Here is a 16,654-nt window from a genome sequence, read left to right on the forward strand (position 1 = left end):
AGAGAGAGAAAGAAAGAGAGAGAAAGAGAGAGAGAGAGAGAGAAAAGCAGAAGAAACAGAGGTAGGGATTCTGACAATCACTGAAAAAACACATTTTATTTAGAAGTTTTAAAGGTCCTTTAAAATTGACAGCAACATTGCACTAGACTGTTGACAGAAAGGAACAATGAGGTAAAAACGTTGAGTGACGACACTCTCCAGTTGTCTGACTGTTGGTAAATTAACAGTTTCAAATATCAATTTCCTGGTCCAGTTGTGGGAAGAATATTTATTGTGATTATAAAGAGTAGCTTAATATAGCAAATCATCATCTATCTAAGGCAGAAGAAGCTAATCCCACTTAAAAAGTAAAAGTTTTTTATTGATTTTATTCAGCTATATATTTTTCCCTGCTCTCCTACCTTCCTCTCCCCTCCCCTTCAACCCTCTCTCATGGTCCTCATGCTCCCAATTTACTCAGGAAATCTTATCTTTTTCTACTTCCCATGTAGATTAGATCCATGCATGTTTCTCTTAGGGTCCTCATTGTTGTCTAGGTTCTCTGGGGTTGTGAATTGTAGGCTGTTATTTCTTTGTTTTATGTCTAAAAGCCACTTATGAATGAGTAAATATGATATTTGTCTTTTTTGGATCTTGATTACTTCACTCACTATGGTGTTTTCTAGATCTATCCATTTGCCTGCAAATTTCAAGATGTCATTTTTTTTTTTTCTGCTGTGTGGTACTCCATTGTGTAAATGTACCATATTTTACTTATCCATTCTTTGGTCGGGGGGCATTTAGGTTGTTTCCAGGTTATGGCTATGACAAACAATGCTTCTATGAACATAGTTGAGAACATGTCCTTGCTGTATAATTGAGCATCCTTTCGGTATATACCCAAAAGTGGTATTGCTGGGTCTTGAGGAAGGATGTTTCCTAATTTTCTGAGAAGTAGCCACACTCATATACAAAGGGACTGTACCAGCGTGCATTCCCACCAGCAATGCATGAGTGTTCCCTTTTCCCCACAATCTCTCCAGCATAAGTTGTCATCAGTGTTTTTGATCTTGGCCATTCTTACAGGTGTAATATGGAATCTCAGAGTTATTTTGATTTGTATTTCTCTAATGGCTAAGAATGTTGAGCATTTCCTTAATTGTCTTTTAGCCATTTTAGATTCCTCTGTTGAGAGTTCACTGTTTAGGTTTGTACTCCAATTTTTATTGGATTATTTGTTCTTTTGATGACCAATTTCTTGAGTTCTTTGTATATTTTGGAGATCAGCCCTCTTTCCAATATGGAGTTGGTAAAGATCAAAAAGTAAAAGTTTATCTAAGTAAATAAGCTATTCAAATTTAGTTTTATATAAAACTTAGATATTTATCAATGTTTAAATTATTCAGTTACAAAAATATGTAGTTGTAGATTTTGTTTCCTAGATTTATGAAAACTATATATGTTAGTGTAAAATAACTAGAGTTTGCTCTCAGTTAATGTTCAAATTATTAAATTATTAAATTATTAATTAAATGTTCAAAGTTTGGGTCATGATTTATTTGTAGTTCTTCATGAAAGTCACATATCTCCCAGTGTCTTGGGTTTTTGTTTTCTGTTTGTTTTTTTTTACTTGTTTTTTTTTCTTGTTGTTGTTGTAGTTTTCTTTTTTCCTTTTTCCTTTTAATTTAAGTACTCAAGTACCCATTTGGCTTCTATATAGTTAAAAATGAAAATAATAATAATAAAACAATGAACTGGTGCTTTACATGAAGCTTGACTTGTTGTATTTACTTTGGGATCATTTGTGAATATTCAGAATCTGCAGTGGGCTGAAAACCAGATATGGCCACACACCTAATGTGAGGAAACGACCTGAGAATGGTCCACCGCCCAGGAATCACAGAGGAATACTATTCATTTCAGCTGGTGGCTCAAAGTCACACTCCAGGGCCGATTGTGCTCCCTCCGAAGCACAGACAGTAGCCACAGATGGAATGCATGGAACAAAACCCAGCTTGGTGAGGCATGGCAAAGAGCACACTTCTTCAGAGCATGGCTGTGAGATTCCGGGCTTCCTCCTGAGATGACAGCCCACAATTGTCATCCCAGCTGCACACTTCATAGACCATTATCTCCAGCATCAGTCATGTAGGAGAACGTATAACCCATCTCTCTCCTTGCCATGCTCAGTAGTCAGCTAACTGAAGACCTCTCTGCTACTATCTTTTCCTGGCAATAGGTTTCCAGTCCTTCTTGTGAGACTTGTCAAAGTCAGAGCTTATGAACTGAAAGAATATGCTCCTGGCTTAACCTTGTTTCTTCTCCAGCCCCTTCCTGCATCATGATTTTCATTATCAGTTGTGATGACCCTGATCCTAAGGTTCTGCCTATATTATTTTGTCTGTGCCTTGGATCCAGTTTCTAACATTTCCATGGCTTCTTATACCATTTCAGGGTTGAAAACTCAAATGGGTTACCACATAGGTGTTATCCAAGACAAAACTCTCATGAGGCAACTGGAACACAGATACTAAAGGGGGTGTTCCAATAAAGATCTGGACATTAAAGATGCAATATTTCCCCCTCACACTGACAAAAAGCACATTTATGTAGGTTGGTGCCATTTTACAGAGAAGTTCCTCTGGCATGGAAGTTTTACTGGCAGCATCTTTCCATCCTCTTTTGAGATACGAAATTAGGAAAAGTTTTAATTTTGAGATGAAGACAAGAAGTTCTGTGCTGGCTGGGCCATCCTCTGATCAAACATCCTGGTGGATCACTAGACCTACATCATCAAAATAGTGCCGAGAGATTTTTGATATCATTGGGTCTGAGATTTGTAGACTGTGGGACAGGTATGCTTGCTACCTGTTTTGGCAAATACATTTTTTATTGCGAAACATCAATGATTATTTGTTTGCATGATTTTTTCTGGCTGTTTTGCATTGTGATACAAAATGGCAGAGTTAACTTAGTGACCCGGAACAAGTAATATGGTAAGCTACATTTTCTGGTCCTTCACATAATTTTTTACAATGCCTGCATGACATTAGAAAGTGCTAATAGCATCCTAGGCAGTGCTTCTAGTCACTGTGTCCAACAGTGTCCTATTATATAATTATTTCCTTTTAGTTCTCTGGCATGTAAAGGAACATTTATATGCTATTAAAACCTATATTAAATATTTTATGAGTAACTGGCACACTATAACTCTTTTATCTGATTTAATACATTGAAAAATACATGTTGGATAGACCTAAAATAAAGAAAATATGTATTTATTTGTACATCTCTTCAACAAATAGCTGAGTCCTTGACTATTAGAATTGATTTGAAAACCATCATGCTAACTTCAGATTATTAGCTCCCTGTTCATTCATAGAAGGATCTAGTTAGTATGCAGACTGACAGTATGGAAAAACCTTGCTTATCCCACAATAACCTTTAAAAGAACTTTCATTCACATTTGAAATTGCAGCCTTGAGAATGATTATCTCTTAAGAATTAAACTAATTGGTTATTTCTGTTTTCCAAAAGTGAAGAGGTCTCTTAAAAGAAGGGCTGCATCTTTCTTTATACTATTTTTTGTCTAAATTGCTTCAGTACTGATCACAATGATGGAAACTCAGTGGAACTTTAGTTAACACTTATTAAACTGAACTAAATCCATATATAACTAGCAGCATGCAATGGTGAATCCTTACAGAGATTTTAATCACATTATCCATCACCAGCTTAAAAGTTAACCAATGCCTTATTTATATCTCCTGGAGTCCCTCACACATACATAGCATATGAGTTGTTTAGAGAGTTGATGGTATTCCCAAAAGTTGGTAAAAGGATAGAAACAAATAGTACCTTGTCTTTTTGTCATTATGTGAAGCAGAAAGGACACATCTATCTCCGGTGGCTCCATAGAGTCTCTCTGTCTCTGACTTCTTTCTCCCAGAATTCAGTTCAGTTTTCCCCACCTACCTAAGTTTTGCTCTATCAACAGGCCAAGGCAGTTTATTTATTCATTAACCAATGAAAGCAACACGTAGACAGAAGAATCGCCCACATCATTAATGGAAATGGGTTCGTTAGTTTAGGATGTAAGAACTAGCTGGAAATATGCTTAAGCTATTGGCCAAACAGTATTGCAAATAATATAGTTTCTGTGTGATTATTTTGGGTTTGAGCCATGAGAACAAATGAACAGCCTCCAACTATAGATAAGCACACATGTAAAACTTTGTTATAAGAGCCTGGATTTAAGAATTATGAATGACATGGCTATAATAATACTTGCTGTGATTACAGATTTATCTCCTAGAGAGTAACAATCTTCTTCCTTGACAACCATATTACACAGAACTTCTAAGGATAAGGTAAAATGATTCTATTTTACAGTATTTTTACTGGCATGTTAATGGGCTTCCTTCCACTGGAGATCACTGTGGCCCTCCTTTCAATTTTCCATCAGCATATCAGTTTAAAATGAGTAAAAATAACTATGATCCTAGTTTCGAATGTCTCCCTGTACAGCTCATCTCATGGAAAAAAAAAACAGCCTAGTTCTGTACTTTTCATGGAACTTAATCAAATATTTTTCTTGTCTATTACCTTTAATACTTCTAAAATTTGTGGTTAAAATTAACCTTTTTGTAGCACTATGAACTAAAATTTGATGGTTTTCATGTTATACATGAATCTTTCATTTCAGTTTAAGGATATTAATGTCAAGGTGTCCTAAGGAAAGAAAAGTATGATTCCACTATTAGAGATTATATGCCAAACTTGCCCATAATGTAGATGAAAAGCTAAATTTTTAAAATATAGTAGCAATACACGGCAATACATGAATATATATGCACTTTTTTCGTCCTTGTGAGTAGAAGTTGGGTGCCAGTATTGTCACATGCTAAGAAAGCAAGTAATAATTCAATTATGATTCTCAGAGCATCAAATAAGAGTAGCATTAGGTACTGTTTGAAAATAGGGTATTTCACTTGTGTTTCTATGAGCCATCCTGAGCTAATGCCTCTCTATGTAGCCACTTTCCTGAATAGCACACAGGAACCTTCATGTGTAACATGCATGCTGCCTGTTGATCACCACTGTACACTCAAGTAGGATATCTTGTTCGATGCCCTATTCCCAGGACCTAGAGCCAATAGACTTGGCATATAATTGGTAGGTGAATTCCTATCTTTAGTGGATTAAGGCATGGATGTTAGCTCTCCTCCCTTCTTAAAGACTACCTTTGTCTCTTGGTTGGGTATCTTCCAGACTCTCAAGTGGATTTGTTTCTCTCTGTCATTATCTGTCAAAACCTGCTCAGAATTTTAACTTATGATAAGGTAGGAAGTCATGGTAACAAATTAGTTTCTCATTCATGTATTTATAATCCAGCAATCAACATTCATCAGCCATGAAACACTCTGAGTACAAGGACGAATGACTTCAAGAGCCACTTCACCATTCCTTACTTCAATGGGCATATCACACTTTTCTGAACAAGCTGTGATTTGCTCTAGAGTAGCTAAGCTTATTTGACCTTCTAGAATCTCTTCTGTTCTTGCTCATATACAGACCTTTAGACACACTTAAATAGCTCTTTTCTGGCTTTTTAACTTTGAAAGGTAATCTTCCCGGACAGTCCCCGAATGAGTAGGTGGCTATCCTAGAACACTAAAGACCTTATTGTACTTTAATTGCCCAGCTTTTCCTTTTCCATTTCTTCCTAAATTCCCTTGGCTGTCAGGTTCTGTGAAGGCACTGTCTTTGACTGTTCCTACATTCCTACATAAGTAAATCAGAAGAGAGCATCGCACCAGCCAGGGTTGGAATTAAGACATTAAAACGTATACACAATGTAAACGTTGCAGCCTGTCTTCATACATGGGTAACCCACTGCTCACAGGCATAACAGTATTCTCAAGATCTCAGCTGCAGCTGGTGGCACAAGGCTAACCATTTAGAGGGCTTCATCTCCAAACAATTTCATTCTTTTCACACTGCATTAACCATTTTTAATACAGTTTTATTTTTATTAGGGCAAGGGTCTTACATCAAAGTACTAAAACTCTGCTCACTGCAAAAGTTTATAGTTCTGATGAAACAGCCAATCAGTAAAGAGCAATTATTGGTCTTACAGAGGACTCAGGTTTGGTCCTCATGGTACCTGCATCATGCCAATGACCATCTCCTCTGATTGCTGGAGGCACCAGACACGCATGTGGTGCCTATCCACATAGGCAGGAAAGACATACACATAAAATAAAAATTATAAACCTTTTAAAAATATTTATGGACCGAGATCATAAATAAGTAGGAACCCATGGATGTTTTACAGTGACCTTCACCAAGCCCTCTGATTTAAAAAAATCTTTCTGAAAATTTTGTTCGTATGCCTATTCTTGAATTTTCATTCATAAACTTTGAAATATCTTTAAAAATTTCTTTAGATTATTTGGTTTACGATCTCATTAAATGTTCTTTCCCCTTTTAATTATTTTTACATAATTGACTTAGATGATTTTCACGTAAGCTTACAGATATGACTCATCGTTTTCCTTTACTAAGGAGAAAATGAAGCTGGGTCTGGGTCAGAGTATGTTCATATATTTCCTGAATATGGACCACGGGTATGCAGGCCTGACTACTTGGTACACACTGTCACATATTATGTTTTCATTTGTTGTTCATGTCCTTGTAAGTCTGAGCACACATGCATACACAAACACACACAAGAAGGCCCTTTATCTCTAGCCTGAAAATCCTTCTTCATTGTATGGACTTAACTCTGTGTACCCCATTCACAGTTTAAAGGGGTCTAAAAAAAGAGAGACTTGGAAAACTTTATTTTTATTTTTTTGATTACTTTTAAAAATCAGTGGGGCAGTGGAAAAATGAGGCAGCAGGTGATGGTGCTTTGCCCCCAATCCTGAAGACCTGAATTTGAGCCTTGGGTACCACATGGTAGAAGGAGAAAGCCACGTAATCCTACAAGCTGTCCAATAACCTCTATACATGCACCGTGGCACGAAGTTCCTGCACATTGAAGTAGACACATGATAAACAAATAATGTTTAAAAAAATCAGTGAATATGTGTCCGGTAGTGTGAAAGTTCAATTTCAAATGTTTTATTTTTGAATTTTTAAGTGACAAGCCGCTGTGCTGTTATTTACATCCCAAATAAAACCACCACAAGCAAGAACGTGGTCGAGCATAATTAGACTGCAAAACCTTCCAAAGGTTAATCAGCAAACAGGATTCCTAGCCTCGAATTCGTTTGTGGCCGATTCAAGAAATACAAAGTGAGTCTCACACTTTGAAGGTACAAAGTGAGCAATTGCCACTGTCTTGGGCAGGTGTACAGAAAAGGGGGAAATATCTTTCAATAGAAAGATAGACTCTCCTCTGTCAGGATGTTGGTAGCAGTGCTGAACATTTTGAAAAGGAAATCAATATACTCAAAGATAAACTTTGAGGCACACTAAGTTGTCTGTCAAGTGTAAGCAGGCCTGCTTCCTGGTCTGTAGACATAGAGAGAGCCCCAGCCCCCCAAACCTCTCTCTCTTGTTCTTGAGGCAAGAATGCACCACCACACTGTTTTGGAAAGATTAACTTTTTCCTTCATGAAATTTGTTAGACTTGACCGATCTGTTCTTTAAGTGTAGCAATGCAGCCATCAAAGAGGCCAAAGTGTCACTGGTCTCCACGGGCTTTCATTTCATTTCCAGGTCACCTTTACTGTCACCCCCATTTCACATCTTCAGAACTACTGATGTCCTAGGCAAGCAGCACAGCTAGGGAGCTAGCTTGAGCCAGCCAACTGGAATGTGCAGGAGTTTGATTGTAGAAGAACCAGAAATGTAAGCTAGCAAAAGAAAGAGGTCAATGCTGAGGGACATGTGGCATTGTAACTTCCTTATTTCCGTATTAGCCCCTCCTCATCACTACTCTGGAAGCTTCTAAGTCATTCTCACTATGGCCAGACTTCCTCCTGTTCAAATGCAAATTGATCACTCCTCTATTTAACACCATAGTGTTTCCTTAAAATTTTGCCGAGTATTTTATTATGGGATACGTGGTCCATATAAGATAATATGTACTGTAGCCACAGGACTATATTTGTATGTGTATACATCTAGGTGCACATGTAGGCCAAAGCATTAAATGACAATGTCTAGATGTGGTGGTGTAGTCTTGTATTCCCAGAACTTGAGAGGCAGAGGAAGGCAGATCCTTGTGAGTTGCAACCTACCCTGGTCTGCAAAGAGAATCCCAAGTCAGCCAAGGCTACATTTGAAATCTTGCCTCAAAATAAGTTAAACTAATAATGAAAATAAATAAATAAATATGAACCGAGCACTAAGGACCAAGTGCAGCAGGTGTGAAATTACTATTTTCACTCTCAATCTATGCACATCACTCCTAGTTTATTTTTTCCTCCCAGAAATATTCGCCATCCCGAACTTTGTGTTTATTAATCCCTTCATTTTGTTTTTGCTTTAAGTACGTGTGCTTTTATTCCTAGGCAATGCATTATTTACTTGGCTTTAGTTTTGAGATTTGAAATTGTAATGTAATCACAACATATACAATTATTCAGCAGCGAAAATGAAAAATTTCAATTACACATAATACCATTGATGAATGCTAGAAACATAATGTTGAATAAAAAAGCAATTAGCAGCAGCACATATACTGTGGTACCATTTTTATTGTAGTACATTTTAATTACTTTTTACATGTGTGGTTTTCCTCCTGGGCTACAAATTCCTTGAGAAGCAAATTCATTTTCAACTTCTGTTTATAATCTTGTATAATCTTGACATTCCCCTAGCATGAAACAATAGTGCATGCTACATCAAACTTTATTAACAAATGTTTGCTAAAATGCATTGAATTTATTAATCCCCACTTATTTAAGACCATCTCTTGGATTCTAGGCTAGCTGTCATTTCCTACTTTGATTTATCTCCTGATTTCAGTCCCTTCATAGCCCAATATTATTCTATGTAATATATATTGACAAATCTATGTCTTTCCCTTTGCATCCACCCTGTTTAGAGTCTTGCTACTCCAGTATCAGGAATAACAGGGAGATGGAATGTTTCCCATCCATTTTAAAAGCATCGGACGCTAATAGTGTCTGGTGTGAGCCAGTGTCACAAGTAAGAACAGCTCCGAAGAATGTCACTGCCTCACCTCTGAGGATGCACCTTTGTGTTCAAGCTCTCGTTCCCAATGAGTAGGTGGATCTGTCCCTGAGAAGCAGCAGCAGAGCCCTGTGGTTCTCCTTGGAAGCAAGTCACACATGATACTTTCCAAATTACACACAGATCGCTAGAGTCACACACAGCATCAGAGGGGTCACAAGGATAATCACCACCAAAAACTAACCAGTGAAATAATTTCTTCTCACAGCTACCATGAAGGGTTCAGTTCTACTTGAGCTTTTTCAAAATCATAGAACTCAGTAGGTCTCAGCTAATATTTCATTACTAAATGGCTTGAGAAACAATATCTTGGAAGTTGGAATTTCTACTTCAGAAGTGAATATTGGCAACACTGGAAATCTCATGGCCTCAACTTCCTTATCTAGAAATGAAAGCAGAACATCTACCCACCAGTTTCCTTTATACATACTGGCTCCTCAGTGAGTGTTGGTCTACTTTGTTGTCTACCGTTTTTTTTTTCCCTGAAGATACCACCTAGATTTAGTAGTTGTGTTAGTTAATTATAGACCATGCATCCTCTGATTTTTTTCTTTTTGTTCTGTCTCAAGTGGGATGGTGTTTGCTGTCTGTGACACTCCAATGCACACATCCTTTGAAAAGCTGTATTATTCAGTGCACCTGTGGTCACTTCTGCGTGGTGCTCTCCCATTATTACTCCGATTGCCAAGTAGTAGTCTTCAGAAAGCTCTAAGTTATCTTCATTTAGTGTGGACACAGATTAAAGGAAAACAAATAGAAAACCATGCAAGAAAGCATCAAATGAATATGACCGCAAATAGGAACTAAGGTTAACTTAAAATATTTCCAAGTGTAGGCTGTCTTCAGGCAACCTACTTTACACTACAGTGATCATTACTTCCCCAGGGTACTCAGTTTGTTCTCTGGCACAGATGATCCAACATTTTAGAGGATCTTGGAGTTTCCTCTGAATTCTACATCCAGAACAGTCTTAAGATTGCTGAGATGATCCAGCCTCATGGAATACTCCTGTCAGGACTTGCCCACAATCCTAAATTTTTTTTAGGTCCCGTCAAGATTATCAGCACCACTAATTAGTAGGAAGTAACCTAGAAAATTATGCCCACATTCCCCTCAAAAATGGATTATGGATATTTGTCTTTGTTTGGAGTTTTGGTTACAAATTGTTAGGGATAATGGTCAGGGATAAAAGCTAAAACAGGAGATTAGATTCAGAGTTATTGCTTTGAAAAAAAAAGTCGGGGAAGTCCTGTGGGACAATGGTCTTGTACCCTGTAGAGTTTTGTCACTTGTATTTATTTAATAAAATGCTGATTGGCCAGTAGGCAGGCAGGAAGTATAAGTGGGGCAACCAGCACAGGAGAATTCTGGGAAGAAGAAAGACTCAGTCTGCAGCTGTCACGCAGACACAGAGGAAGTAAGTTGAGAATGATAAAAGGTACCAAGCCATGTGACTAACAGATACAGGAACTATGGGTTAATGTAAATATAAGAGTTAGTTAATAAGAAAACCTGAGATAATAGGCCAAACAATTTATTATTAATGTAAGCCCCTGTGTGTTTCTTTGGGATTAAATGGCTGTGGAACTGGGCAGGACAGGAATGTGTCAACACTTTTCTGTTTCTATAATGGAACTAAGAGTGTTGTATCAAGCCGGGCAGTGGTGGCACATGTCTTTAATCCCAGCACACAGGGAGCAGAGGCAGGCAGATCTCTGTGAGTTTGAAGCCAGTCTGGTCTACAAGAGCTAGTTCCAGAATAGGCTTAAAAGTTACAGAGAAACACTGTCTCAAAAAACCAAAACCAAACCAAAGTAAAAATGTGTTGTTACCTGGGTGGTGGTGGCTCACGCCTTTAATTCCAGCACTTGGGAGGCAGAGGCAGACGGATCTCTGTGAGTTCCAGGACAGCCTGGTCTACAAGAGATAGTTCCAGGACAGGAACCAAAGATACAGAGAAACCCTGTCTTGAAAAAACTGAAGGAAAAAATAGTGTTATTGTATCAAGTATTTAACCCCGGTATAAAATGAGAAAAGAACATTAAATAATGCTTAGGAGGCTGGGATATTTGCAGTCAATTGAGACATGGTAGTTACTTAGTACAATCACCCTGGATTCTCTTCTGTGTGTATCAGAGGAAATTACTTCTGCAACTTGAGGTAAATAAGCCAACAGTCACATTGTTGACTCAGTTTAAGTGCTACAGGTATCTTTCATTAAAAGTACCATATCATTGCTCTTATTCAAGTCTGAAAGCTGAGATTTGTGAATTTCATGAGAGGCTACTCTGTTTCCAGGAGTACTGGCTATCCTGCTGAACACACTATGTCTTCTTTTCTCATGGGCATTTCCGCCTGCCATCTCTTGATGCCTCTGAAACCTCCCAGTGAAGGAAAGTAACCATGGCTGATACTGGTTTTAGACATGAGTTAGCCCTGAGATTATTAATTACCAGAGAGTAGTAGGTGGCATGTCCAGGGAAGAGCTCAGTTGAATTACCCCTCATTGCTGTATACCTGGACCCAACATCAGTTTCTGTACATCCACTTAATTACTGAGACTCAATATACAGGGAATGGGTGAGTTGAGGACTTTTTGTAATTGTTTCTTTTTGTTTGCTTGTTTGTTTTTCAAGACATGGTTTCTCTGTATAACTCTAGCTGTCCAGACTGGCCTCAAACTCAAAGAAATCCTCCTGCCTCTGCATCCCAAGTGTTGGAATTAAAGGGGTGCGCCTCCACTGCCAGGCTTGTAATTATTCTTATTGATTTTGTATATAATACACTGTAGGACATCCAAATTGTGAGTGACTGTCCTCTGAGCTAAGGAACTGCCAGTTGGAGGTTTTCAGCTATGAACCCTGGTGAAAAGATCATTCCAGCTGGGCTTCTTTACACCACCTTAAGGAGAGTTGGAGAGAGTTGCGAGGCGGGGAGACCCTCACTTGAGTGTCCAGGCTCTATACCACCTGTTGCATGAAAGCCTGCCTTAATTCTTAATTGCACATGGCCTTTGTGAAAATCTAGACTCTGTGTGTGTGTGTGTGTGTGTGTGTGTGTGTGTGTGTGTGTGTGTGTGTAAGGGAAAATTGAAGTGGAGTCTCCAGTGCTACAGGGAAGACCCTGTGCCTATTAGGAAAGGATGAGCAAGCACATTTGTATAAGTAACCCCTTAGCTCTGAGTGAGGAGGCCCAGTATACACATTGGTTCCCCAGACTGTACTCTGGCAAGGCCATGGCTTTGTCCTTGGGAATTTAGGAAAAAGAGTGGATGTTGATTATGACTTCCCCTTGAAGGAAATTTTAACAAAGCAAGTTTATATATAAAAGAATGTATGAGGTCATAAAAATTGACAGAGTATAGCTTTAGAATATTCAGGTTTAAGAATCTCTTCCTCTCTGTAGGTATTTAACACACAGTATGCCAGCCCACTGAACAGATTTTATAAAGTTGTTTTTGGCATAGTAATTTTTCAATATCTTTGGATTTCTGGTTTTCTTATAGGTTAGGAAGTGATTAAAACAATTGCTTCATCTTTCCCAATTTTGTTTATTAAAAAGCTAGAATAGTTACTGATTTTCTTCATCCTTAATATAATCATAATAATAACTATAATTATAGTAATAATAATAATAATAGGCTTAAATTTAAAGGTCAAAGTAAAGAACAAATCAGAAAAATATATTAAACCCCTACTAAATTACAAATATATTTTATCCTGCTTAAATAGATGTCAAACTGATGTCTCTTTTATCAATTTGGATTACAATGATCAGGAAGAGAGGAACTGGTTTTTGTTCTCTTAGAATATTACATGCCAAATACAAAGAGGTTAATAACCCCTTAGTATATTTGATAATAATACATTAAAGGCATGAAAGCCGTGACTTCAGCTTTGTTTGAGTAGTAAGATAAGTTGTACATCTGATAATAATGAAAAGTGATTAGAAAATAATTTATGCTAGCACTAATATTTTCAAAAACAAATTTTCAGTGCATGATACTGAAACGCTACATGAATGTGGACATAGATTTAAAATATGAACAATAGCAGTAATTGATTATAAATGTGTGTATATATCTACATTTTTATATATTTTAAGATATACTCACAGGAAGAATAGAGCTGTGAGTTCTGAGTTCCTGATCTTTAAGACCCATGGGAGACTCACTACATTGAACGCAGCATTTCAGGTCCTAGGACTGGGTTTCTACTTTTATGTTTTCATTATAATTTTCAAATGATGTTGTAGGCAATTTTATAAACTAATTCCCAATGCATACTCATATCCAACATGAATTTATATTCACTTTTTGTGAGTGTTAAGGGGGACATTTAAGTAACTTCTTGTCATTATTGCATTTCCATCTACATACCTCACTAGATTTTGTTTTATGTAGCCCTTCCTAAATATATTACTCATGTTTATTCAATATATATTCTTTAGGACTTCAAATGGTTTGCAGGTTTTTCTTGTCCTCTTCTCTTTTGACCTCTCCTTTTGTTTTCTACCTCCCAGTTTTTCATCTATACTCAACAAAAGTTATATTGTATCAAGCACATCTCAGAAAGTAATCTTAAATCTTACCTAAATGCCCTGATTAAAACACATTTTAAAACATTCATAGAAGTTCCAAGTGCTCTATGAAAACTCCAGACTCAACTACTTAGGTATTCTCTTGGGAAATTCTCTACCTGTCAGGTAAACCTTGTTTTGGCACTGGATGACAGACTGGAGACCTGGCTTTAGAATAGTGTTCTCTGCCTTATAGCTGACTAAATATAGTCTCCGGGAGATGTTCTCAAGTACAGTGCTTCACAGGCATACTTTTGCAGTTTTTATTCGCGTATTACGATTCACAGGTGCACACATATGCATTTGGTTCTCTGCAGTGTCTTTTCGGAAGAAGACTGGGTAAGCTTTTTTACGTTTCTATGTCCTTAAAGTTATCATCATATTTAATCCATTTCTGATATGCAACTCATCAAAAAAAACACTTTGGTGGCACCATAAAAGATTTTCAATTTGGAAACTATGCCTTATTTCTGTTTATTTTTAATGCCTGGATAGGTCTCTATCTAGGACACTAGATGCAGAGAACCACAGCCAAGGATTAGGTAGACTTGGTGGAACCAATAAGAAGAGAGGAGAAAAGATGGTAGGGATCAGAGGGGCTTATGGTACCAGGAGAGCAGGGCCCATAGATTCCACTAAGCAGGGCTCATAGGGTCTCACAGAGACAGATGCAGCAATTACGGAGCATACGTGTGTCTGCACTAGGTCCTCTGTATACATGCTGCAGTTCTTTAGCTTAGCATGTTTGTGGGACTCCTAATATCAGGATTGGGGGTGTCTCTGACTCTTCTATCTTCTCCTAGAACCCTTTACTTTCTACTGGGTTGCCTCATCGAGCCTTGATATGAGAGTTTGTGCCTAGTCTTATTGTATCTTGTTATGCCGTGTTTGGTTGATGTCACTGGGAAACCTGTCCTTTTATGAGGGGAAATGGAGAAACAGTGGATCTGGGGGAAAGAGGAGGTGAAGGGCTTGGAAGAGTAGAGGGAAGCAGCGGTGGAGACCTGCTGTAGCAGAGGAGAATAAAAAAGGAAGAATTAATAACTCAAATGAATGTCGGAACTTATTGACATATTTCTTAGATAAGCTATCTCTCCAATGCCATGATCCTCGGTATTCATCCGCACCTGTTACCTTTTATGCCAGCATTCATATATTCTCTGTTTATCTTTGTATTTGTCCCTTTCTCGCTCTCACTTTCTGTCTTTCTTCCTTTCCCCAGCTCCACCTCGAATCTGAGGTATATTTTGGTGTCTTAAGAGTCTCCTAATATTGGAAGCCAGAGAACCATTGCTCCTGCCACACCTATGCTCTCTCGCTGGACAGTTGCTTGTCATACTTAGCAGATTTATTAGCATCCCTGTCTATTCCAACCAACGCCCTAACATTTAGAGCCAGATGACTCCTGAAATTTTTGTCATAGAGCATTATTCTGTGCACCAGAGATGCTTAGCAGTATCAAATCCTCAGTTCACAGATGCCAGTGCTGGGAATGGCTTAGCCATTCCTCCAGGCATGGCTAACAAATTCTAATCAGGTACTAGAAAGTTAATTTAACCACCACAAAGGTCAGTGGTTAATAGTACTTGTTGCAGATTGCCTGACAATATCGGGAGCATGGAGGGGGGGAAGAAGTGAAAGCGGAAGGGGTAGATGAAGGGAGAACAGGCAGGAGAGAAAAACTGAGGGAATGGGATAGTAGAGATGGAGGAAGGCAGAGATGAGAGCAAGAAAAGAAATATTTTGATTGAGGGAGCCATTACGGGGCTAGCAAGAGACCTGGCATTAGAGAAATTCCCAGGAATCCACAAGGATGACCCCAGCTAAGACCCTAGGAAATAATGGAGAGGGTGCCTGAACTGCCCTTGACCTGTAGTCAGATTGATGAATATCTTAAATGTCACCATAGAATCTTCATCCAGCAACTGATGGAAACAGAGGCAGAGACCAACAGCAGAGCCCTGGTCTGAGCTCCAAAAGTTCAGCTGAAGAGTGGAAGGAGGGAGAATCTGAGCAATGGGGTCAAGACTGTGATGAGGACACCCGCTGAAACAGTTTACCTGAGCTAATGGAGCCTATCAACTCCAGCCAGACAGGGAAGGAACCAGCATAGATCAAACTATAAATATGGGTGACAGTTGTATGGCTGGGGCAGACTACAGGGCCACTGGCAGTGGCTCCAGGATTTTTCCCTACTGCTTGTACTGGATTTTTGGGAATCCATTCTCTTTGGATCGATACCTTGTTTAGTCTAGATATAGTAGGGAGGGCGTTGGACCTTCCCCAAAGCAATGTGCCTCACCTTCTCTGAAGGGTGGATGAGGAGAACTGGAATTGGTATGTAAAATGAAAAAGATAGTTTGTTTTCTTTTAAAAAATAAAATAAAATAAACTTAAAAAAGTGTACTTATTGTTCTCACTAAGGAACTGGGTTCTGTTCCTTGCTGCACACAGAAGTTATAAACCATGCATAACCCCAGTTTCAGTTGATCTGATGCCCTCTTCCAACATTTCTAGGAAATAAATGCATGTGCTTACTTACAGTCATATACACAGGCAAAACACTCAATTGCACACAATAAAGATAAATCTCAAGCAATATTAAATCTCCAATCAGAAGGTCTTGGTAGTGTTATTTAGCCCTCCTGGTTTCATTTTCAGGGCAAGATCTTGTGAGTAGACAAGTCCTAGTTCCTAGAGAAGAACCTAAGGCTCCTATTCCACTAAATAGACGTGTTGTTCAAATGCCTTCTAATGAGCTGTTGTCATACATAGATGAATGCGTCCCTCAGGTCCTTATCAGAGGAGCGTCTTGCAATAGATGATGATTAACACAGAGACCCATAAGTGACCCAGGTGCAGGTCATAAGAGATTGCAGAACAGAAC

This window comes from Myodes glareolus, chromosome 24 (assembly GCF_982192425.1).
Source record: "Myodes glareolus chromosome 24, mMyoGla1.1, whole genome shotgun sequence".
NCBI lineage: Eukaryota > Metazoa > Chordata > Mammalia > Rodentia > Cricetidae > Myodes > Myodes glareolus.